Here is a 25,249-nt window from a genome sequence, read left to right as displayed (position 1 = left end):
TTATGAGTTTTTGAGGTTATAGAGGGTAACCTATAGCTTGTAAGCATATGTTATGGGACTTTACCTACGGAAATCTGTATATTGAGAAACTCAAGTGGGTCATCCTGTTTGACTAGTCTTGAGGTGAGATTGTTGTTGATATAGACTGAGACACCTCCACCTTTGGTCCCTGCTTCTGCAGTAGCTGGTCTGAATGTGTGGAAGACATTGTAGCCCTGCACGGCCAGGGTGCATTTTGTAGCTTTAAACCACAACTCAGTAACTGTACAGATTTCTACATTTCCCAGGGTGAGGAGAGCCTGGAGGGAGTGGAGTTTCTTGTTAAGTCTCCTGTAACACCTTTAGATTCCTGTGGGTTAATTTTGCTATGTCAGAAAATGTATCAGTTTGGCATTGCCTAAAAAAGTCATTATAGGGAATGGCAATGTTTAGCCAATATTTTAAAGCCTAGAGAGGATAGGTACAAATTATCCTTGGCAAAGTAATGTTGTCTGTTGACCACATCCTCCCATGCTGACAAATATTTAGTTGTTGCTGAAGCACCTACCAAGGGGAGAAAACGCTGAGAGAAGAAAAGGAGCCACATTTGTGATTTTAAGTATTTTCTTCTGATTTTTTGTTAAGTTTTACTGCTTTGCCGCCTACTTTTTGGCATTTTCTGGCTTGCTAAAGTTTATATCTGTAACACTAACAGTACTTGGAACACATCTAGAGCCTGTTTACTGCATTTCCTGTGTTGCACTTAATTTAAAATAATTTTTTTCTCTAAAAACTGCATTTTGGCCTAGCAGTCAAGTGTGGGGTCATTTATTGCGCTGTTGTGATTATTTTGCTGCTTGTGTATCTCTGCTACCTTTAAACTACAACAAAAAGAAAAAAAAAAAAAATCTTGCTTTTTTCCCACTTTCTGAAAGTTAAGAAAGTTCAGTTACAGATTTGCTGTTCTGAACTGTTTGGAAGTTTCTAGAAGGCCAGTGCTTGCTTGGGCTAAAGGGAAGTCTCTGTGTTCACCAGTGGGAGTGGTTAACACTGAACAGCCTGCCTGTCCCTGGAGGAGTGGTTACTACGTAGAAGCTGTAGTTTTATTGGCCATTTTGGGTCAATTCTAAACTCCTTGATCTGTCTCTCTTAAAACCAGGCTGCCTCGTGGTTTTGGCATCCTTTTCAGGCTTGCTAGTTGTTGCTGAAGCACCTACCAAGAGGAGAAAACGCTGAGAGAAGAAAAGGAGCCACTTTTGTGATTTTAAGTATTTTCTTCTGATTTTTTGTTAAGTTTTATTGTTTTGCCACCTACTTCTTGGCATTTTCTGGCTTGCTAAAGTTTATATCTGTAACAGTAACAGTACTTGGAACACATCTAGAGCCTGTTTACTGCATTTCCTGTGTTGCACTTAATTTAAAATCATTTTTTTTCTCTAAACACTGCATTTTACCTGATTTTGGCGTAGCACTTAAGTGTGGGGTCATTTATTGCACTGTTGTGATTATTTTGCTGCTTGTGTATCTCTGCTACCTTTAAACTACAACAAAAAAGAAAAAAAAATCTTGCTTTTTTCCCACTTTCTGAAAGTTAAGAAAGTTCAGTTACAGATTTGCTGTTCTGAACTGTTTGAAAGTTTCTAGAAGGCCAGTGCTTGCTTGGGCTAAAGGGAAGTCTCTGTGTTCACCAGTGGGAGTGGTTAACACTGAACAGGCTGCCTGTCCCTGGAGGAGTGGTTACTACGTAGAAGCTGTAGTTTTATTGGCCGTTTTGCGTCAATTCTAAACTCCTTGATCTGTCTCTCTTAAAACCAGGTTGCCTCGTGGTTTTGGCATAATTTCAGGCTTGCTAGTTGTTGCTGAAGCACCTACCAAGCGGAGGAAATGCTGAGAGAAGAAAAGGAGCCACTTTTGTGATTTTAAGTATTTTCTTCTAATTTTTTGTTAAGTTTTACTGCTTTGCCACCTACTTTTTGGCATTTTCTGGCTTTCTAAAGTTTATATCTGTAACAGTAACAATACTTGGAACACATCTAGAGCCTATTTACTGCATTTCCTGTCTTGCACTTAATTTAAAATTGTTTTTTTCTCTAAAAACTGCATTTTACCTGATTTTGGCCTAGCACTCAAGTGTGGGGTCATTTATTGCACTGTTGTGATTATTTTGCTGCTTGTGTATCTCTGCTACCTTTAAACTACAACAAAAAGAAAAAAAAAACAATTTTGCTTTTTTCCCACTTTCTGAAAGTTAAGAAAGTTCAGCTACAGATTTGCTGTTCTGAACTGTTTGGAAGTTTCTAGAAGGCCAGTGCTTGCTTGGGCTAAAGGAAAGTCTCTGTGTTCACCAGTGGGAGTGGTTAACACTGAACAGCCTGCCTGTCCCTGGAGGAGTGGTTACTACCTAGAAGCTGTAGTTTTATTGGCCATTTTGGGTCACTTCTAAACTCCTTGATCTCTCTCTCTTAAAACCCTACAACTCTCTTTTTGCGTGGTTTTGCGCAATGAGCAGCATCAGGCAGCGCCGCCTAAACAGGTTTAAACTATTCCAGGCTCCGCAAAGTCTGCTCTTCACTTTTTCAGTTAGAACTGTTCAAACTCTCAAAGTAATCACTCTATTCTCTTTCTAAAGTCCTGCACTTGCTCAGCTCTTATAAGGAAACACTAACTAACTAAAGCACTACACTCTCCTTGACTTCTCATAAGTATTAGACTCCCGATTGGTCCTTCCTGATCAAGTGAAAAATCAATTCCCTTCCCTAATCTGATCAGTAAAAAAACAGTTCCCTATACTAATCTGGTATGTCCAAGGGTCGGTTTCAAGGTTACTCTCCAGTCCAGCTGGTGAATCTGGGAATTTTGAGACAATGTTACAATTGCCTTATGTACACAGACAACCTTCTCCTCCTTCCAACAAACTCTAATACATGTGAGAGATGCAGTTACACAGCCAAACTGGAGGCAGAGCTCTCTCAACCCAAGACTGGCACAGTCAGTCAGGAGGAAAAGGTAACCACCCACACCACAAATCCAGTCTCACACAGACCTATTGCATCTGCATACCCAACACATAAACACACAAAAACATACTTGGAGGATCTAAATAAAAATCTGCCTAAACAGCAAAGACCTTCTAAGCAGATATCCAAGCAACAGCCACCCTTCAACAATACCCACAAATCACATATCTCACAAAATCAGTGAGCCTCACAGTCACAGCCCTTGTCTATTGTCCGGCACACTGACGTCCCACTCACCAGACTGAACAAGGAGAAGGTCACTGTAAGCTGCCTGTTGGGTGCCAGGATCCACCACATAATGCAAGCACTCAGGTCACTCCGTCATTGTCCATGCTGTTGTGAATTACCTGAGATGTACCTCCCTGGACTACATGAAAAGAGACATAGAGGAGCTCTCTGACCATGTAGCCCAGGCTGGTATGACCCTGACCTTGAGTAGCATCTTGCCCTCACCAAGAATGATGCCACAGTATAAAGACAAAATGATCAGTTTCAAAAATTGGCTAAAGTATTGGTGTCATTCAAAGGGGATCCAGTGTCTGTCAGCCTGAGATGACATGCTCGACAAGCCACGTTGCTTCGCTAGGGACGGCTTGCACCTGTCACCCTTAGGCTTTCGTATACTGGCCAAGGCTCTTGCCACCCCCATAGTGCCTTTTTTAGGTAAGGCTCAAAGGACAAACCCACCTCCATAGACAACCCAAAGATAAAAAAACTAAAGGTAATGCTACTCAATGCCAGAAGTCTAAACCTCAAGATGCATGCACTCGAGACTCTCCTCAGTATGGAGAAAATCAATGTCTGTGCAGTAACAGAAACCTGGTTCAAGGCTCCTGAGAGCACCCCAGCACTACCAGGTTATAACTCATACCATGCATTTAGGCCCCAAAACTCAGACCGAAGCACAAAAGGAGGGGGAGTATCTATATTCATCAAAGATACCTACACCTCCAGGTTAGTGGCACTGCACGAAGCATCGGAAACCATCCATGTGCAACTAACAGCGGGCAAAACTGCCTTTCAGTTTGTAGCCTGCTACAGAACACCCTCCCTATTACAGGAACCCCACTTGGCATTTCTGAGAACACTGGAGAATATAAAGGTCTCTCCAAACACTATGTTATTGGGTGACTTCAACTACCCAAACATTGACTGGGAAAACTACTCAAGCCCAAACACCCTCGCCCAATGGTTCCTTTAATTTATAAACTCTAACACAATGGAACAACTGGTCACCACTCCCACAAGAGGGAACAACATATTGGACCTGGTCATCACCAACATGGGAACTCTGTGTTCCACACCAGAGGTAAACCCCTTATTGGTAAGATCAGACCATAAACAAATTTCCCTGGACATCCATATCCCATCCCACCCCCAGCTAAGGAAATCACTGTAAAGAATTTCTCAAAAGCCAACTTTGCACTTCTCAAGACTGAGGTGGAATCCTTCAAAGCCCCTGGACCAGAGGATAATACAGCCCAATCCGCAGAATCCTTTACAAATGCATTCTATGAGCACCTGCAGGAATGCATGGATCGTGCTATCCCAAATAAAACAAAGACTCACTCCTCCAAAAACAGGAGACCGGTCTGGTGGACCCCGGCCATAAATAAGCTATACAACAGAAGGAGGAAGCTACTACATGACAGAGCAAAATCCCAAAAAGGGAAGGCATCTCTGATCAGTATTAGCAAGAAACTTCGATCCCTCATAAAATCATCAAACGCCAGTTTTGAAAGAAAAATTGTCCTAGACACTAAAGATAATCACAAGGCCTTCTTTAGTTATGTCAGGAACATGGGAGGAAACTCCCAGATATGCTCTGAATTGTTGCATAACGGTACAAAATATACCGAACCTACAGACATAGCCAACATCCTGGCAGACAGATTCAGTGCAAATTTCTCCCCCCCTTCCCCCCCAAAGGAGCAAACGCCTATCCCAACTGAATGTAACCTCCCTGACATCACAGATGCACAGGTGGAAGCTGCCCTCTCCAGCAAAAACACAGCATCTATGGGACCGGATGGTGTCCCAGGCTGTGTCTTACATGAGCTCCAAGAAGAACTGAACCCTCACATTAAGTTACTGTTCAAACTTAGCCTTACTACAGGATATGTACCCAAAGAATGGCGTACAGCTACAGTGGTCCCACTCCACAAAGTTGGTGCCACAACGGACCCCGGAAACTATCGCCCCATAAGCCTGATTAGTCTGGTCTGTAAAGCTATGGAGCATATTATCATGGAACTCATAAACAAAGACATTGGGAGCCTCCAGACACTGGACCCTACCCAATTCGGCTTTGTTAAGGGCAGATCTTGCCTCTTAAACCTAGTTGATTTCTTTGAAACAGTTACCAAAGCCATAGATGAGGGCAAGGTAGTCCACACAGCCTACCTAGACCTTGCAAAAGCCTTCGACACAATACCTCACTCGGGCATCATAAATAAGCTTACCAGCTTAAATATCATCCCCTATATCACAAGATGGATTGCAAACTGGCTCAGAGATAGAACCCACATGGTCAGAATCGCAGGTGCCATGTCTGAATCCAAACCAGTTACAAGTGGCGTCCCACAGGGCTCAGTTATGGGACCTCTCTTGTTCGGTATATACTTCTCTGAGGTTCAGGCTAAAACGGGGGGATTATGGCTGACAAAGTTCACAGATGACTGCAAACTGGCGGCCATAATCGAATCTCCAGCTGACACAAGCATCCTCCAAAAGGGTCTCACAGAGACGGATGCTTGGTGCCAGAGCCATGGCCTCAAGCTAAATGCTAAAAAGTGCATAGTCATCCCCTTTGTGAAAAACAAGGTGCCCACAAATTACCACATAGGTGGTAATCCATTAAGTACGGAAGAAGTAATTAGAGATTTGGGGACCAACGTAGATAGTAATCGCTCCTTTGATAATCACGTTGCCAAAGTGGTTAGAAAGACCTTCTATATAGCCCACTTTATCACGAAAGGGTTCGCATCTAGATCAAGAGAGGTCATTGTGCCCCTCTACTCATCACTCATCAGGCCCATAATTGAATACAATGCCCCTTTTGGGATGTACCTTACCCGACACCTGCAGCAACTGGAGAGACTCCAAAAGTACCTCACCAAGAGGATCATGGGCTACAAACAGATGTCCTATGCAGCTCGACTAAAGAAATTCCAGCTCTACTCAGTTGCTTACCGCCTACTCGGAGGTGATCTATGCCTGACGTACAAAGCCATGTCAAACCCAGAATTAATGGACATGCTCCACCTCAAAAAATCCAAGTCCCTTAGAGCTACATGCTCCAGGGACCTAAACCTCAGCACAAAAATAAATAGGACATGCTGGAGGGACAGATTCATTTCCCAGAGGCTCCCCTCACTCTGGAATAGAATCCCAATTCATATTAGACATAGCCCCTCACTGACCCTCTTCAAGTGAAATTTGGATGGGAACTCGCAAATTCACCCCTGGGATCTCTCCTGTGTCCCTGCTAGACAGAGGCACAGTAAACAAATCTTAAAAGGGTACCTTCTGTGACCTACTTTACAGAGGCACAGTAGCTAATCTAATAGGGAGGTTGAAGCCAAATACACTCTGGCTAGGCTTATAAATACCCTAGGGCAGATAGCCTAGTATCTACCTATGAACCTATATTTCACACCCTTGGAATGACAGCATAAACTAAGCCAATTACTGAAGTCATTCTTCTTTTGTTCATATTATGGTGTCATCCTTGGTGAAGGTAGGAAGCTGCTCAGTGCTAGGCACATGCCAGCCTGGGATACATAGTCTGAGAGCTCCATTATGTCTTTTTCATATAGTCCAGGGATGTACATCACAGGTCATTTACACCCACATGAATTATGTCTGAGTCATACTGGCACTTGTGTTCTAATGACTTGAGTTTGTAGTTGATTTGGCAGATCATGGCCCCTGATAGACAACTGACTGAGATTTTCTCTTTATTCAACCTGATGAGTGGGACATCTGTATGTCTCACAATGGAATCTGCTATGATTAAAATATTGGGTAGTGTGTTGGCTTGCCATATGTTTTTTATAAATGAGGAAACAAAGGGTGTGGCTGTATGTGTTATTTTATGTGTTTTTTTTGGTGGAAGGCTCTTGGGGTTGCCTTTTATAGGACAAATATCTATAAGCTCTTTGTGGTTTAGGAAAGTTGCTTTTAAGTGCCTCAGCATATGTTGGTCTATGTGCTGAGTCAGTACTATGTCTGGTGGGTATAATTATTTTACTGGCAGCATGATTGTTATTTTGAGCTGTTTTGTGAGAGAGTCCTGCTTCCAGTTCCATTGTGTAATTACATCTCTCATGTGGTGTATCCATTTCTCTAAGGATTAGCTGGTTATCTGTGAACATGGAGCAATTTCTTCATTGTCTCAGGGTTCCCAAATCTACCAAGCTGCCTGCTGAGAAATTAGGTAAGTGTCCATCCATGGCTTCAGGTCCTTTTCAGGTGAATTACAAAGAGGTGCTGCAGCAGGCTAACTTGGGTGCTGTGAGGGTAGAAACTACACCTAGCCTATGTATGACTGAAGTCATGCAGCAGTGCTCCTCAGAGTGCAAACAAGTTGCTCTTTGCACAGCTGAGTACTGGTTAAAGTTACAGAAAAAAACTTATTGTGAAAATGTAATTGCCTATGTCTGTACAAGGCACTAGTAAATACCATGCATTGAGCAGTGGAATTTATAAATTCAAAGAAAAGTGACTAAACTAACTGAAAATCCCTCTGGCCAATGTAATGATCTAACTTTAACCCTGCCTGTGTGTTTCACAACTCAGAAGGCCAGGCTACCTTTCTACTGCCACTAGAATTTCAGTCCCGGTCTACTTAATGTAAAAATACACTAATTAGCATTAGACAAAAGTGAAAAGCTACCAGAAACAAATCAAACAACTAGCTACATCAAGTAATTGCAAGGTGATTCAAAGGCAGAAAAGCCAGAAATGAAGACCTCAGACTTTAATGTGATTTCAAAACACACTAGCAGCAGCTAGACCAAGGAAAAGCAAAGTGGGAGCCACCAATGATCCCGGGAACTACCGACCTATTAGCCTGATGAGCCTGGTCTGCAAGGCCATGGAACGTATCATCATGGAACTCATAAACAAAGACATTGGTAACCTCCAAACTCTGGATCCCAGCCAGTTCAGGTTTGTGAAAGTGTTAAATAAATTTGTTAGAGTCAGACTGTAAAAATCATTGAGTTATTCAAAAACAACGTCAATCAATAACAAACAATAATGCAGGAGAACTCAGATATCTTATTCTCTAATGTACATTAGGAGGCAAAAAACCATACACAAAGTTTGTATAGAATTTTGACTAGTTTATTCGTACAGTGTTTGCCATTTTATAGCATTTACAATCAGCTTTTGCCCACCTCACTGACGTGGTCAGTGACAGGGTCTTTACATCATAGTAATTTATAAAAAGTGCTGAATTTGTGTTTTACAAAAAAGTCTTTTTCCCATGAGAATATTACAGCCTTGCAAACACCTGGTCAGTCACGATGACCTCCTGAGGATGTAGCCAATTCAAGGTTCTCTGATTAGTTCAAATACAATAGATGTATGTCTTCCTTAATGCCTTTCTTTGTCTTCCTCAGTACCCAGCTGCACTATCAGAGATAGTGCACACAAGGCTACTCTCCTGGTGGAGGCAGGAAAGAGGACACACATGCGAACAGATTTATTATTTTCTAACTTTGCAAAATAATCTTTACTTGAAAGACATGAGCCAGACTGTGTTTGCAAACTGCCAAGGTCAAATTTCTGATTACACTGCAGCTTGTGCTTCAAGCAATAATATGCAGGTTTATTTCTACTATTATTCTAGTAAGACAGAATTAAATGCATTACATAACTTTGTTCTCTATTATGGATTTAAGTACATTTATTTCTAACTAAAGCACACATTTCTCCATATATTTGATCACACAACTTATATATGTTTAAATGTTTAAATACACATCTTCCTAAGCAGCACACATTGTAAATATATTTTTCTAGGCAGCATGTATGTAAATATATTTTCTAAGCAGCATGTATAGATTTTTCTAACATTCTCCCTCCTGTTAATGCATTTAATTCTGTTTAAAACATAAACAATATTATTTCATTTCTCAGCCTTTCCCTTTCAAGGGCTTTTAGCTAAGTAAGTCATTGGTTTTATATTTCAGAAAAAGCATTATTTGAAATTAATCTTTTAATTTCAACACTTTGGTAAAGAGTTTTAGTAGCAGATATATCAACAAATTTTTGATTAATCTTTTCATGCAGGGAATTTCACAGTAAACACATGCTCCTATTAGGAGTATACCCACACAAATAGCAATTAAATGTTTAATAGGATGGAACCCCACCCCCCCAAACAGATTCTGGAAAAAGTCCGTCAGTGGGTTTGGGCCTGGTTTAGTCATTGCTGATACTTGCTGAATTACCTCTAGGTGGTCATTGATTTCATGTTGGTTGTCTGGAATGTACGCACAGCATTTTTCTTCGTGTACCACCTCTTGCCGCTAGGGTGAAGTAAAGAGCCATTCGATTTTGTAGCACAACAGTTTTTATTGCATTCAGTTCATTAGTCACCAATTCTAGGGTGGAAAAGTTGCATTGCTCATGACTTTTTTACAGCTTCCTCAGCTCCCAGATCGATTTGACTGCTCCATAGGCTGGTGGTATTTCTGCCCTGGATATAACACTGTTGCCCAAGTTCATATGAGTCAATTTACTTTTGTCTTTCACTGAATTATGGCCTTTTCAACCAGCTTCGATTTTACCAACTGGATTCACAGGTTTTTTCTCACTGGACCTTCAGATTCTCGAGCTGTTTTCCTTACGTTTCAGATTTTACCCAAAGGTAATTCTGCAGTATGTCTTATTGCTAAAACCAGATAACCCAAAAAAACAACTGCCGGACCAATTCTCAGGTAACCATTTATATGCCTTTTTCCCACAAATAAAATCATTACTTTGGTACTGATACGTGTTATCCCTGCATGAAACATTTTTCATTCTTAATAGACAATTGCTTAGTTAAGACTGGATTGTCACATACTGCATTTAATGTAGTTTTCATTGAACTCAGATATGAATCATGGTTGGTATTACAAACAGTACCCCCACTTTTGACTTTAATGTAACATTTATAAGACATTGTTATATTACCATTACTCCAGCCCACCTGGAGGGTATTACTCTTGTAGAGACATACAACTCCTTTTTGTGTGAACAGGTATAAATAAAGCAATTTTGTCCTGTGATCTCACAGTTTCTGTATAAAAAAAAAACTTTCCAAAGTCTCATTTTATCCCCAGAGGGACAGAGGACGTTAAAGTCTATTATATTTTGTTGGTATAGCTGTACAAACTCAGCAATTTGAAATGTGCATAGTTTCTGTATACACTTGCTTCATGGCCAGGTACGTGTTGAAATTTGGATGCCAGTCTATAAACAGTTCATCACGTCTTCTCACTTTCACTTGTGTGGTTGAGTGTAGGGAAAAACCACAATAAGAGAAAAATTGTCACACTTATAGTTAACAAATACATAGTTAAAATAATTATGCAATAGTTCTTGGGTTGCTCTGCTTTTTTGTCTTCTTTACTCTTGGCCATTTTGCCCTTGTGTATCAGTCACAAAGTTTTTATTCAGCTGAAAGTTCTTTCGTCTGAAAAAGAGTTAAACTGCAAAACAGATTTATTTATAACAGTTTCTTTATTTAATTAGCTAGTGAACTGTCAGCCTCCAGCCCTGCAGGCATGAGAGCTTTTTACTGAGGCACATAATATGTCCTTCCAAATACTACTTTAAAGGGGATTAAACCCTTCACATTTGTTACTGTTTTCATGCTCAGCAATGCTAGAGGTAAACAGCAAATCCAATTCTTCTGAGTCTTACTCATCAACTTTCTTAACTTGTTTTTTTAAAATCCCATTGTACCTCTCCACCAGTCCTGCTGACTGTGGGTGGTAAGCACAGTGATTCCTTAAGGAAATCCCAAAAAAAAAGTCTCCCAAGTTGTTGAATTGACAAAATGTGTCCCATTGCCACTATAGATTCTTTCCGGTATCATGGTGCTTGTTACAAGTATGACAAGCTGCACAAAATGTTATTGTATAATTTATGTATCCATATGTTTGGAATATTTTATTTACTAACTGTACCATCCCCCCTGTTGAGACATGGCTCTGCCCATGGCTCAACAAAGCTGCATATTTAAATAAATTAGACGGTAATATTGTTTTTTTCCTTTGGAAATGTACAGTCCATTCTTAAAAATTGCACCTTGTTTTACCCAGTTTTGTTTTTCTGCTGTTGTAGTAAGCATTTGCATTGTTTTTAACATGTCTAAATGTAAAATCTCAAAGGGCTGTAATTTTTCATTAAAAAAAATAAAGTTCCTGAGTCTGAGGCTGCTTGCTTTTCAGCTGCATCAGCTCGTGCATTACCTTTTGAAATCTTATCCTGTTGTTTTGTATGAGCTACACATTTACAAATAGCTACTTTGGTAGGCAACTGAATAGATTCTAATAGCTCCAAAATAAATTGCATGATTAATAGGTTTTTCACTGGATGTAATCATCCCTCTATTTTCTTTATTATTGTGCAAACACATGCACTGTAGAAAAAGCATACTGATTATCAGTATATATGTTTACTTTTTGCCTTTTACTAAAATACATGCTTCTGTCAAAATTACCAGTTCTGCTGCTTGAGCATACAAGTTGTGTGGCAAAGTTTGTGCTTCTAAATTTTTAGTGTCTGTAACTACTGCATACCCCACCAGATTTTTCCCTGTAGGACCCCTTCTGCATGAGCCATTCACGTAATATGTCACCTCAGCATTATCCAAGGGCATATCTGTAAGATCTTGTCTAGGTAAAGCTAACTGTTTATATGAGGTTGACTCAGCAGTATGGTCATACATGAAAGATGTCTAGCAGGAGAAAGGTATGCAACTTTTTCTTGTGGCAGAATTATTGCAACTGCATGAGGCATTTTCAATGTGAGAGGGTGGAATAACACCATTGAGGCTGAAGCCTGTACTGCCATTGCTGCTGCAACTACTGCTTGTACACAGTGAGGCAAAGATTGCACCACTGGGTCTAACTGTAATGAATAGTAAGCTATGGGGCATTGCTTATCCCCATGTTGTTGCTTTAATACTGATGTCATGTACCATTGCTTACAATCTATGGTCTAAAAAAACGTTTGTGATAACTTGGAAGTCTTAAAACTAATGAAGAAGCTATTAACTGCTTCAACCTGCAGAAAGCCATTTCTGCTTTTGTTTTCATTGTAAAATAATTTGGTACCCAGTTCCAACAAAATTAGTTGTACCTAGGAAAGACATTATTTCTTTTTAGTTGTTGGTTTGGGTGCTTGCAAAATTGCTGTTTTTTTTTCCCCTTTCTCTTTCCCACTATTTAGTATTTTACCTTTACTGAATATCACATATTCCAGGTATCTAACCTGTGTTTTTTTCCCAAAGTTTGTAACTTACTCTTGTTTACTTTGTGTCCTTGTATTACTAAAAATTTTAACAATGCTACTGTATTCACCCTGCACTGCTGCTGGGTGCTGCTAGCAAGATGTCATTTACATAAAGTAAAATTTGACTACCTTCTGGTGGGGTAGACCCTGCCAGATTGCTAGCCATTTTTGTGCAAATATTATTGGGCTCTCACAATATCCCTGTGGTAGTCGTGTATATGTATACCTTTTACCCTGAAATGTAAATGCAAACCAATATTGACTATCAGGATGTATAGGTATTGAAAAGAAAGCATTGCTTATATCTACCACAGTAAAATACTTTTGTTGTGGCTTTAAATCATTTAACAAGGTATGTGGGTCTGGCACCGTAGGTGCTTTAGGTATTACTGCATTATTCACAGCTTATAAATCTTGTACCATCTGCCATTCCCCGTTTGCCTTTCTTTAACAGGAAATAGTGGTGTATTACATGCTGAATCAGGAGATTTTACCAGTACTCCTTTTTTTGAGTAATGCTGCTTATTATAGGCTTAATTTTTACTTTTGCATTCTTTCCCAAAATGTATTGTTTTTTTCTGTGGTCTAAAAGCTGACTTTGGGGTAATTGTAACTGGTCCTGCTGCTTGAATAAGCCCTACATTTAACTTGCCTGTTGACCACAGAGTTGTTGGAATTTTACACAAGGCCTTTTCTTTTAATAAAAATGCTAATCAGCTGTCCTTACTAGATTGCAAGTGTACAGCTGTATGTGTCTGTGTCAACCAATTCAGTTTTGTTTTTATATCCCTTGTCCTGACATTTTTAAATCAGTCTGTTTTCCCATTTTGTTACCTTTTTTTCTAAGTCTGCCCATTTAACACTTTTGTTTTTGTCAAGCTGACATGTGGCAGTCTATTGGACTTATACAATCTCATGAACTCCTGAGGTAATGAACAGCTTACTACACTGTTTCCCTCAGTATCCCAGCATAAAGTTTGTAATATTAATTTGTCAGCAGGATTTTTACTTATATTTTTATTAGGTCCTGGTGTGCTACAGTAGTATGGAGTACAATGTAACAAGTGCTGCTGATCAGTGTCAAGGGAGGGTACCTTACTGATGGCTACGTTTATCAGTTCTTTGGTTACTGCCCTGGACCAATCATAACTAGGTCCTGGCTGTACCAATAATAGGCTTCACCCTCTGATCACACCACAAGAGCATTCATTTGTCTTTGTGCTTCCATACCCTGCATGGTAGGAACTACTGCTATGCCAAATATCTGCACAAGGTCTTTTCCCAGTAAGTTTACTGGATATTTTTGCAGAAACTACAATTTTACTTTTCTGAGTCATACCTGAAACAGGGTCAGTTATTGCTATATTATGGGAAAGTGGTTCCCTGTATAGCTGTCCATTTGCTGCTTTTACTAATATATAATCAGGTGATTTAGAATGTTTTGGTAACTTGGAGGGGTATATCAAAGTCCGTGACGCTCCTGAGTCACACAGGAATTTGACCTTTCTTCCCTCCACCAGAAGTGTTACTTCTGGTTTTGTATTTGCTAGGTAGAGCTCCAGGCTCAACAATGCTAAATCTAAAATTTTATTTTCATTTTTATTCTCTACATTTGTTTGTACTTCCTCTATTCCCTCTACTACATTCACATTTTCTTTTCGTTTATTAACCTTTCCTGATGATTTTTGGTTATTATCACTATCATATAGTCAGTCCACATCTCCTTTATCTTCTGTTATTGCTTTCTTATTTTGTTTATAGTCCCTAGCTAGATGCCCTTTTTACCTGACTGTAATACAAATACTTCAGCTCCGTCTTCAGCAGTGAAGACTTGTGCCTTTTTTTCTTTTTACTATTAAGGTGTCTTTCAGTACGTCTAGCATACTCAAGTAAGGCTTGCAGCCTGCTTGTTCAGTGATTTATCATATGCCTTGTAATAAAACTACTAACAGAGGCAATGCAACCTTTTAAAATGTATATATATATTTTTTTAATTGTTATTTTAAGCATTTTAATAATCTAGCATAATATCCATCTACTGTCTCATTTTCCTGTTGTATGCATTAATTAATGCAAGTCCAGTCTACTCTAAGTTTTCATTTTTCAGAGATTCTGTCTGTTAGACCTTTCACTCTGTTGTCTAAAAATGTTTCAGAATTTTTTAAGCTTCTGTTTTTCTTTTGCCTGACGCCCTGCATCAGATTAAAGCTTGTTTAAGGAGTTTAACTAGTGAAAGTTTATCTAGTTTACTATCAAATTTATAGTTGTTAACACATTTTGCAAAATATCTCACATTATTTGCTTACTGTAATTGCATATGCTTCACATTATCCGTTAGGGCGGATCTCGTGATCTCTTAGTGCACTGATTTCCCATGTCTTAAAAAGACTGTTACGTAACCCTTCTCTTGTACCACGTGGTATCTTATTTCCCCATATCCACAGTAGTGTCTAGAATGACTGTTTACTTCGCTTTGTTATTCCCTGATCTATGACTCAAGATACAATACTTCGACTCTCTCTCCCTGCTATCACAAACCTTAGCAATAGCACAGTGTAACCTGGTCCCTGATCTAAAACAAAGACAAAGAGGGAAATTCTTCTTACCTGAGCCTCCTGCTCTTATTGTTTATCCTTGGGGCCCAGTCTTCCGCTTTTCAGCCACAGATCAGAAAGTGGACAGCCTCTTTACATACAACAATTCAGTCGGAGGTCTTTTCACTTTAAGAAGAACCATTCTTTTCGGCAGCTTCTCCCGTAGATTTATTAGCACTTATGCACTCTGTGACCTGCAGCTTACCAAGGGAATTCCGCACGATTAGGACCAAAATGTTAAATAAATTTGTTAGAGTCAGACTGTAAAAATCATTGAGTTATTCAAAACAACGTCAATCAATAACAAACAATAATGCAGGAGAACTCAGATATCTTATTCTCTAATGTACATTAGGAGGCAAAACCATACACAAAGTTTGTATAGAATTTTGACTAGTTTATTCGTACAGTGTTTGCCATTTTATAGCATTTACAATCAGCTTTTGCCCACCTCACTGACGTGGTCAGTGACAGGGTCTTTACATCATAGTAATTCATAAAAAGTGCTGAATTGGTGTTTTTCAAAAAGTCTTTTTCCCATGAGAATATTACAGCCTTGCAAACACCTGGTCAGTCACGATGACCTCCTGAGGATGTAGCCAATTCAAGGTTCTCTGATTAGTTCAAATACAATAGATGTATGTCTTCCTTAATGCCTTTCTTTGTCTTCCTCGTCAGCCAAGCACTATCAGAGATAGTGCACACAAGGCTACTCTCCTGGTGGAGGCAGGAAAGAGGACACACATGCGAACAGATTTATTATTTTCTAACTTTGCAAAATAATCTTTACTTGAAAGACATGAGCCAGACTGTGTTTGCAAACTGCCAAGGTCAAATTTCTGATTACACTGCAGCTTGTGCTTCAAGCAATAATATGCAGGTTTATTTCTACTATTATTCTAGTAAGACAGAATTAAATGCATTACATAACTTTGTTCTCTATTATGGATTTAAGTACATTTATTTCTAACTAAAGCACACATTTCTCCATATATTTGATCACACAACTTATATATGTTTAAATGTTTAAATACACATCTTCCTAAGCAGCACACATTGTAAATATATTTTTCTAGGCAGCATGTATGTAAATATATTTTCTAAGCAGCATGTATAGATTTTTCTAACAGAAAGGCAGATCATGCCTCCTGAACCTGATCGACTTCTTTGAGGCAGTCACCAAACCGTGGATGTGGGTAAGGTGGTTCACACAACCTGTCTTGACCTCGCCAAGGCTTTCAACACTATCCCCCATTCTGGAATTATAGCTAAACTCACTAAACTAGGTATAAATCCCTACGTCACAAGATGGGTTGCCAACTGGCTCACTGACATAACCCACACTGTAAAAGTTGCAGACTCCAAATCTGACCTCAAAGCAGTGACAAGTGGAGTACCACAGGGTTCCGTCCTGGGACCTCTCCTGTTTGGTATCTACTTCTCTGAAGTACAGGCTAACACAGAAGGCCTCTGGCTAACGAAGTTCACAGATGACTGCAAACTAGGAGCCATAGTCAAGTCCCCAAATGATGTGGACATCCTACAGAAGGGCCTCACTGAGACAAATGCCTGGTGTCAGAGCCATGGCCTCAAGCTCAATGCCAAAAAGTGCAGTGTCACCCCCTTTTGTAAAAACTCTGTACCCATGAACTACCACATAGGCAGCAATCTACTTAACACCAATTGCGTGACAAGAGACCTTGGGACCCAGGTGGACAGTAGTCTCTCCTTTGATAGTCACATCACCACAGTAGTCAGGAAGTCCTTCTACATGGCACACCTCATCATAAAAGGGTTCTCATCCAGGAAAAAAGAGGTCACTGTTCCCCTCTACTCGTCACTCATTAGACCCATCATAGAGTACAATGCCCCTTTTGGAATGTACCTCACAAGACATCTGCAGCAGCTGGAAAGGCCACAGAAGTACCTCACAAAGAGGATTACCTGCCTCAAACAAATGCCCTACACTGACCGCCTCAAATAACTCCAGCTTTACTCCGTAGCATATTGCCTACTCCGAGGTGATCTCTGCCTAACATATAAAGCTATGTCAAACCCAGAGCTGTTGGACATGCTACACCTAAAGAAATCCCAATCCCTCCGAGCTACATGCTCTAGGGATCTAAACCTTGTTACCACAATAAACAGGACATGCTGGAGGGATAGATTCCTGTCCCAGAGACTTCCTATACTCTGAAACAAGCTACCCATCTATGTCAAGCAAAGTTCTTCATTAGCATTCTTCAAGAAAAATCTTGATGAGTGAATGGGAAATAGGAAATGCACCCCGGGGATCACTTCTGTGTCTCTTCTCGACAGTGGCCTATGAATCTATGAACCTATGAGCATTTTACAGTGATGAAAAGCAGAAAAATGCAAAAATAAAATTTGGAAAATGCAGTAGCAGTCCAGAAATAACTTAGAAAAGTACAGTATTTAAATTTAAAGTACTTTATCTTAGCCTGGATGGCACCAATTGCAACCTAAACACTCTGTGAACTCAGTTATGGATGCCCAGCATCTAAGGGTTGTGGAACTGAACCAAAAGTTCAGCAAAAAACACCCCAAATTTATGAACTCAAACAAAAGTGAATAACCAATTAAAAAGCCCTTTAGCCAATGAAACAGTTTATCTTTAAGCCCCCCTGTGTATTTTTCAACTCGGATAGACCAGGCTACATTTTTACTGCCACTAGAACTGTGCTTATCTTACCATTTAAATCAGTTTTGTGTGATTCCTGTTTGCGTTTATTCTAAATCTGAAGTTAAAGCTATTAATTGCAGTCATTTACAGTTGCAAAGCTTTATAGTTTGCAGTGCTTTTCAAGTAGTTTCTGTACTGTGCCTAGATGTTTAAATAATTCCTGCATGGGTTATCATTTTATTCCACTTTTACTATCTCTCTTCTGAATCTGACACTACAGATATAAAGTGATTTGAGTTTTATAGTATCTGTTATTTTACTGAGCTCTTATGTGGATTATCAGCATTGCTAATGTAATTCTGTGTTTTAGTCACTTTTCAAACAGCATCCATTGTAGTTTACTGAACTTTTAAGTGGTTTATCAGCATTACTCATCCAATTCTGTGTTTTACTGAATTTTCTAACTCAAAACAAAAAGTCGGTTTTGTCATGCTGAGTGAGTTGCATTTAGACAGAGCTTGTGGTAATTAAACACATCCCTCTGGTATTTTACATTACACAAGCAGTAAGCCATCTTAGTCTTGGAACTCCTGGAAGCTTGCAAACAAAGCATTTGGACTACATTTTGCATCAAGCCAAGTACATTTAAACTACTTTTAAAGTACTACATCATTTTACAATTTAAATCCATTTTGGTTTTCGCTCCCATTCCTTTCCTGTTGTGCTTTCAAACTTGGAGGCTTTTGAGCTACTCTATATCTGGCCTTGGAAGGTCCTCCCAATCTTGCTCCCTAGAGCAAATGCTCCCGAGTGATCTCTTGTCACTGCTGATGATTCTAACAAATGAAGAGTACCCCCATGAGATATGAGTAGGCATCACTACTCCCCTCCCTGAACCAGCTATTCCAATGTCCAGGTGAAAATTTGAAACTGAGTCATCAGGGTTATAGTCAGGGCTTTATCTCACCATGCCAACAGAGCTCTTATCAGTAACTGCTAGTGTACAGTGAATAAAGAACTGCGCTATGTGTTTTTTATACATTTTGTTTGGCCTTTCTTTCAACTGACCATCAACACCTCCTGGGAGCCTATCATCATTTACTGTGTCTACTGAACCAGACAGACCTCCTTTGGACTTTCTCCAACCTGTTTGAGGCCAGTGAGGAGATCAAGGCATACTGGGCCAAGCACTATATTGCTGCTGAGGATTGATTTTTTTATTATGCTGTAGTTTCCCTGCCTGATTATGCACCTATAATGACCTAGGACACACATGCAATGATGCATGTTTGTCTATAATTCCACCTCAGGAGAGACTCAGCCACTGTACCACCTCCCTTAAGGACAGTCCCTCCATGCAATTTTGCAGTATCTGCCAGAGAACAAGGCCAGGATGTGAACAAGTAAACACCCTCCCCCACGGGATAGAAATGCCCATCCTACTTGCCAGCAATGCAGACAGTGACAGAACCATGGTCACATAGGCTGTAGTTAGGGCTTTGTCCACCTACACAACAACACTGGTGCATGAAGAAGGAAGCACAACTTTCATACTCTGACAGTTTGCTGCAGAGGTTATATCATGGTCTCAGATGAGATAATAGTCAGTCGCATTCCCAACAGAGGGTCAGGTCTAGCTTTCACACCATTCTTGCTTTCATTATTTCCCCAATTACCCACCTAATCCAATGAAGGGTCTTGGAAAGCCACAACCTATCCTGTAACTCAGTGGGTGGAAGGCACAGAAGTACCAACCCATCACAGCATACACATACACACACACACACACACACACACACACACACACACACACACACACACACACACACACACACACACACACACACACACACTCTCTGTTATATGGCATGCATATTTTATGCTTAGCAAGTTCAAATGAAGTGTAAGAGCTGTTGTGTATTATATTCATATCTTTAGACAAGTATATTTATTGCAAGTAATTAAAGGTGTTTAGTTTTGGTGCACTAGTATAACTTCTACAATGCTTAGTTTGCTATATATTGTATAATTTTTACAGTGTATAGCAAACTAAAAAGTTGCATTATATATGTGTACGCTTGCTTTACAAAGTGTAATATTGATTACTGGTTTATTTGTAGATGAGGCTTTTTCAGATAAATAGTGATCATGTTTGGACTCTTTCTATGATGCAATGTGGCAAGTCTAAAGCACCACAAGCAATGTTCAAGTCATGGCATACTTCTGTCTAAAACACAGTCCTGCACTTGGATTTTTTGCATTTATTTCTTGGTTTTGTCATCACGCATGCTGGTAAGCAGTGCAGACATCACTATAGCAACCTGCAGTGGTGCCACCTCGACCTGCTCCATCAGTGGTTTGTAAACATTAAGGAAAGTGGACTATAATTTCATGGTACTAACTGAAAATAAGTTTTGTCAGGTTTTTTGGGGGGCTATTGTGTTAGATTCCTTACATGTTGTTCCCAGAGTCACATTCTACTGACTGTATCAGCTTTCTTCTTCAGTGACCAAGGTGATAGCCAGTCTAAGGAGATCTGACATGGTATCCTGGTGGTAAGGTACATATATTATGTCTATGTCTTTGTCTTTCATGTGTAGCTGGAATGTTATTTGTCATAGACCTGCACACTAAAGTGTTATGTTCCTTCCTTCTGTTTTTGTCACTTCCTTCTACAAGTTCATTTCTAGTGCAGGATAGGAAGTGGCAGCGGTGATCTGTGCCTGCCCCAGCTGCCACCTCTGGTATTTGGTCACTAGTGGTCACTAAGCATGCCTTTCAGCAGAGGATAAAGGTCACCCTCCTGAAGATCACCTGAAGGCCTTGATTTTTGTTTCCCTAGCCACCTCTAAGAAAGGAGTAGAGGTTCCTCATTTGAGATGACCCAGAGGAGTCTCCCATGGTCAGTTAGCATCAGCTGCTGTGGTTTGTCAGGTCCAATGTACACTGGTAGTTGGACTTCTGTATAAAGACCAAAGAGCACCTCCTGGTGCAGCGGCAGCAATCATGTGAAATAGGCTAACATGAGCAGAGCCTTTGCATGTAGTCAGCCATTGAGATGACTGATATCTGGATGTGATGTGCTCTGGAACAGTCAGACAGGCATTCTGCACCCTGCCCTATCCTTCATCATTTTGTTTCCTTACCTTATGTGTGACTTCCAATAAGATAGTTTCCCTACCTTATGTTTCACTCCCCGTCACCTGGTGTTTCCCTCCCTTATATGTCACTCTCTATACCTGGTGTTTCCCTCGCTTATGTGTCACTCTCTATAACCTGGTGTTTCCCTCCCTTATGTGTCACTCTCTATAACCTGGTGTTTCCCTCCCTTATGTGTCACTCTCTATAACCTGGTGTTTCCCTCTCATATGTGTCACTCCCTATACCCCATTTGTAGTTGAATCCTCCCTGTCATCAGTTGTACTCCTTCTGATTGCCTGAATCCCTCGTTATCTTGTTTTTGTACCCATGTCACTCTGTGTCCCTGTCTGCATTTTGAGCTTGCTTGCTGTACCCTGTGATCTCCCTACTTCTTATTGCCAACCACATCTACTCTTTTCATTATTCTTCAAAAAAAACAAAAGCCAAAATGGACAACTGTCTAGCTTTCCTTTCGGTTATCTTTGTGTGCATTCCTCTTCTTCCTCTAGCCTCATTTCCACCATTCCTATCAGCCCCTTCCTCCACATTTATAAAGTGATCTGAGTTGGCACTTTTCTATGCTGACTCTTTGTGGTCTGCTCAAACTGGCAATATTGCCGCAATTAGGTGATTCATTGTGTATGAAAATATGCATAGTTTTGGGCATGCCATCTTCCTGCTTTTGGCATGGTCACATTTATTTTATTTTACTTGAATTTGTTTTCTAGTGTAGAGCACTGATCTCCATGGACTTTTTTCAGACTTGGGAGCAGTGTCTGATTAAATAACTTGCTCAGAGTCACACAATTAAACAATGGAGGCAGAGGGACTCAAACCTTGCACCACTAGACAACAGGAAGCAGTTTGTTAACAGCTCCTTAATCCTCTAAGTCAAATGCCAGACCATTCATAGTGCAGCCATTTCACTACAGTTAATTAGCACAGGTGCTGACAGTAGCATGTCTGCTCTAATTTACTCTGCAGTCCTATTCCCAGACACAACTCAAGAAATCTAACCAAAGCCTAAAATAATGGGTAGGGAGCAAAGGCCCTAAAATATTGTTCTTATAAACTTACAAAGTTGCTAGAATAACAGGATTTGTGTTAGCATGCATTTTCTGAAGGATATGAAGTCTGAAATTCAAATGTATGTCATTATTTAGTGACTTCAATCCTCAGTAATTTAACAGAAAACAAACATGCTGTGAGGAACGGATCTAGAATATGAAGCAAAAGTCTGGACATTCTGTGAAAATCTAGACAGTTAAGTGGTATGTTCCCAGAATACCAGTGCAATGATGAGCCTGCTACATAGCAAAGTCATACTGGGCTGCATGTCACTGTGACATTCTTAATATTTAACACTGCTTTGAGGCACTGCAAATCTTTCTGAATATCCTCTGTGTTCTTATGCTGTTTAAATATTAGTTTTGTTGCTAATGTATTCAATATTTATTTTTTAGGAAAAACATTTTACAAGGTAGATGCATTCAAATACTTCTGCTTATAGCATTTCTTGAGAAACTAAGGAAGAGCTCTAATGTTTTTAATGAATAAAATGGCATAATTTTAGTACTGTGCTACAAATACATAAATGCATATTTTAAAGATTAGTTATCACATGCAGACACTTATTTTGACTTTGCTTCATATGGTGCTTATATGTGTTACCACATGAGGATACAATTACACAAGGATTGAACGTCCAGAGTGAGATTATGTGGATAAAATAATAACTTTGTACAGACACTGGTGTGAATGTCATTGCAGATAGCTATAAACTGCAGATTTCATCATATAACACTGGATTTTATGGCTTGGAATGTATACCACAATTTTACATGAACAATTTGCATCACATAACATTAGATTTCAAGGCTTGGAACATATACCACAGTTTTATATGACCACTTAAGCATTTGTAGGTTATTAGTAACAAATGTCCCCATTTTTGGTTGTTCTTTGCCCTTCATTACATTTAACAGTTTATAAGGTACAGCATATCATTTACCATCTATAATACAACTACAACAAGTAATCACACAATAAAACTAAAATGAGCAGTCAGATAACAGTAATTCAACTAAAATGAGTAAAGTCACTAGCTTTTTTATTTTATTAGTCATTTTGGTCCATTTACATGTGGTTGCATACACTGCTCAAGTTGGTCTACTGGTTTCATTATTTGGTTATTTGTTATATCACTCGCCATTGATATTTTGTGGTGCACATGTGGGCTACAGTAAGTATAAAAGACTGCACTTTCTCTTAAAGTTAAAATTCAGGAATATGTACATAACATTATAAACTAAAACAGGAGCAAGGGCTTGGGTAGTCTTGATAAATCCATATATACACTTTTCCTTCTACACTGAATAATTATTTTCCTTCAGAAATCACGGTATTTACATTTTCTCGACAACTAAACTGAAAAATATGAAGCCAATGTCTTGACATTTTATGTTATTACTTATTCAACATACAGTTAGAATTATGCTATGCAGCTGTGCCTTTTGATGATGTGGTTCTTTTTTCCCTTTTGCTGTTATATTTAACATGAGACTCGCCTTTTATAAGCCTCGGTATTTTCTTCAAATTAAATTCTGTTTTTACAATCACAACTTAACAGTGATAATATTCACTGACACTATAAACATTACTTTTTATGGGAACTGATTTTTTTACTGCAGCCCACAACACTATTTCAGTACTGAGAACACTACCTCCCACCCCAGTCCTTCTGACTCTGACAGGCCTTCATTGCAGTTTCATTTTAATCTACAACCCATTTTGGCTTCACTTAAGCCATACAAATTATGTATCCCTATTCCATTCACCTAGCAGTGTGATCCCATTTCTATCATAGCCCCTGATCTCTGCTACTTATGTTGCTAACTTCTGTAGGCTGACTGGAAAAGCTCTTTGACATTGTAAATCATTTCTGTCTGCTCAGTTGTTTAATTCAAACTGACTCAGTGCACTTTTACCCTTCAGGTGGTGGTAACACAATGTGGGAAGACCATGGTACCTAATCTTACCCCACTGAATAAGCATCATATAACATGCGTAGAGTACATATGTAAACGACTCCCCTCAGCACTGCACATGCTTCATAAGAATTATGCTATAATAACTCATTGCTATTCAAAAACAAGCACACTGATTGGACAATCCTGTTGTAAATCTAGCATATGCCAACAGAAAAAAAATCCAGGTGCTGAGGTATGTCCCTCATAAAAATCTCAATTTTTTTTACACACACACACACACACACACACACACACACACACACACACACACACACACACACACACACACACATCAATGGAGGTTCTCTTCCCTATTGCTTCTCCTGCACTGCATTGATATAGTGTGGGCATGCAAGTCTCATATGTATACACAGTACATCAGCATACAGAAGACGATGCAGATAAAGACTGAATTGTCATTATAGAAAGACATTATTTAAGAAAGGGAAGCAATTTTTTTCTTAATGTCATTGTACAGTAGTGATAATCCACTCCAGGGTGTGGGTGAATAAGTATTTACCCACTGTTGCCTTTGTTTAATTACTCAGGCTTTACCCTCATGATCAAAACACACTAGTCATGGGTAAATTCTGATATACCCACACACAGGAGTAAATTATTTCATAATTATACCATCTGTGAACCAACTGGTTCCAGTGATATAACTTATGGGCCAGCCAATTTCATACCTACAGATGATGTGGTATTTGTAGGAACAGCAATCCTCTTCTGTACTAATACATTGCTCACTTAACAGAGCTGAGCAGCATATCAATGCAGGATTTATGAAAGGAAATCTTTTGTATGGTGGGATGACCATTACTGACAACAGAGCACCCTGTGGTGCTGAAATCCCTGCTTCCATAACCATCGTTGTCCTCACCCCTACAAATAGATGATGCCGAGCTCCCATCAGGGGTAGTTTCAACAGCATCTGATACCCTCATTGTCATAATTTTATAAGGAACATTGCCCCACTGTCATGTTTAAAGAATGACATTTTTATTAATCACTCTTAGGTGTTAGGGTAGATCACTGTGTACCTCAGTAGAGCAGCTTAGTAAAGTATAATATAACTTACAAAGCTACTATTCCCATCTCCAGTGTGTAGTGCTGTCAGGCTTCTCAACAATTTCCCCTTTGTGCAGCATCACTGCACATAGTAAACATTGGTTTCCTACTCATTCCTGTGTGCCATGCATAAAACTGAATAATAATGTTTTATTACGGTGCCATTCAGTACCATAATCCACATCTATGAATCGTAGCACTTAATGGCAGTGTGCTAAACATACTGCAGTTAAAAGAGGAATGTATGTATGAACACAC

This window comes from Protopterus annectens, chromosome 2.part0, assembly GCF_019279795.1.
Source record: "Protopterus annectens isolate FY-2018-M chromosome 2.part0, PAN1.0, whole genome shotgun sequence".
NCBI classification, from domain to species: Eukaryota; Metazoa; Chordata; order Ceratodontiformes; family Protopteridae; genus Protopterus; species Protopterus annectens.
This window is presented reverse-complemented; position numbering follows the sequence as displayed.